Below are 2171 nucleotides of genomic sequence, written 5' to 3'. Positions count from 1 at the left end.
ACCCAGTTTCTTCATCTATGTGGTAAGCTTCAGAGCAGTTAATAAATCGTGATATGTAGTCCAGTGACTGGTTACCCTGGTAAGAGCTGTGATAATGACACAAGGAGGAGAGGTTTCAGGACAAACTTGGGATTCATGAATATATAAGTAGTCACTGACTGCCCAGGGGTAGAATGACAACAATCAAGAGATGAGTAGAGAGGTTGGAAAGGAGTCATGAGGGTTGGGAAACTAGCAGGGCACATGGAAGCCAGGGAAAGAATTTTGCTTGAGATTGTCAAAGTGAGGGGAAAAGGGCAGTAAGTGAAGGAGAAATGTATGGGGTTCGGAGGTTTTGTTTTTGTAAATCTGGAGTGATGGGCATGTTCAAATACTTCTGGGAAAGGAGCTAATAGTAGAGAAGCTTGGCCCTTCGAAAAACAGAAAGGGAGGGATCCTGGGGAGAGGAGGAAGGATTAGTTTTAGAAGAAAGATGCCCTTTACATGAGGAAAAGGAAGAAAAGGTGGGTTTAGATGGTAAATCTGTAGGTTTGCTGTTCGGAAATTGAAGACTTTTCACCTTGATCTCTGAAGTTTTTCTGGAGTTAGCAAGGCGAGGTCATATACTGAGAAGGAGGGATGAGGGAATGTAGATTTGCAGACATACAGGTTGTAATTGCTTATGGAGGAAAGGGGAGAGCACTTCTCTCAGACTGCCAGCGGCCTTGAGGGCCCTTTGGCTACAGTCCAGGAGGTGCTCGGAGGATAAAGCTTCAGGGTAGAAGCAGTATTAAAGCTGCACCTAGAAAATAGTGCAATATAAAACAGTGGAAATTGGAAATTCCAATCTTGGAATCTCTAGGAAAGTAACTGAGGCATATGATGCCTGAAAAGGAGTAGAAAATAAAATTAATAAGGTGGGGCCATATGATAAAAGATTTGAGGCCTGGCACTGTGGCTCACACCTGTAATCCCAGCACTTTGGGAGGCTGAGGCAGGCAGATCACCTGAGGTCAGGAGTCCAAGACCAGCTTGGTCAACATGGTGAAACCCCGTCTCTACTGAAAATACAAAAATTAGACAGGCATGGAGCATGCCTGTAATCCCAGCTACCTGGGAGACAGGCAGGAGTATCACTTGAACCCAGGAGGTGGAGGTTGCAGTGAGCTGACATCACGCCATTGCACTCCAGCTTGTGCGACAGAGGGAAACTGTCTCAAAAAAAAAAAAAAGACTTGAGCAAGGGAGTACTCTTCAGGAAGTTAAGTAGTATAGTATGGATTGGATTGGGGGATGGGGAAGGAGAGCAGAAAATGGTCGAAATATCCAGGTACATAAAAGTCTACTTTGATTATGGAGAACTACACACTTGTTCAGTCACCCTCATTGGAGATAGGGGATGGCATACGAAAAGAATGCTGATTTTGGGCTGGGCACGGTGGCTCACGCCTTTAATCCCAGCACTTTGGGAGGCCGAGGGAGGTGGATCATGGGTTCAAGACCAGCCTGGCCAATGAAACCCAGTCTCTATTAAAAATCCAAAAAAAATAAAAATGCTGATTTGAGTCATATTCAGGTTTAAATTCTGTCATTCAGCCCAAACTCATTACGTTACTTATGTGAGTCTCATCTAAAAAGCAAAGATCCTGATACCTGCCTCATATTATGGCAAGCATCAAATGAGTCAAATAAGATGCTTGTGAAAGTGAGGACAGGATCTATCCTCAACACCTGGCGCAATTCTTTTTACACATTAGGTACTTATTAATTTGGGTTGAATTGTGTTGAACTAACCTGGCGGTATAGGCAAAATTTGGAAGTTTGTTTTTCAGAAAGTCTTGACTTCCTCTAATCTCTAAGTAATTGGCATGTCCTCTAATTCATATTTTTCCCCTCTCATCTGTTGGGTGAAATACTGTTTATCCCTTAGTACTAAAATTAAAGGCTACCTCATTCTTCTAGTTAGCTGATTTTTTAAAATCTAGACTAAACCGTAAGTCATTTACATTTAAATAAAATATTACAGTTGAAAGTAAACGGTCCTTTCATTATCTCCACTTCCAATTCCAGTACCCTGTATAAAGGAAAATAAACACATCCTGCAGACATTTTTTAATGTATTTGTAGTATAGGACATAAAAATATATGTGCTTGTTTTAAGCAAATTTCATACTCTGCAACTTGGTTTTTTT

Source organism: Mandrillus leucophaeus, unplaced genomic scaffold, assembly GCF_000951045.1.
Source record: "Mandrillus leucophaeus isolate KB7577 unplaced genomic scaffold, Mleu.le_1.0 Scaffold265, whole genome shotgun sequence".
Classification (NCBI taxonomy): Eukaryota; Metazoa; Chordata; class Mammalia; order Primates; family Cercopithecidae; genus Mandrillus; species Mandrillus leucophaeus.
Note: the sequence above shows the minus strand (reverse complement) of the source record.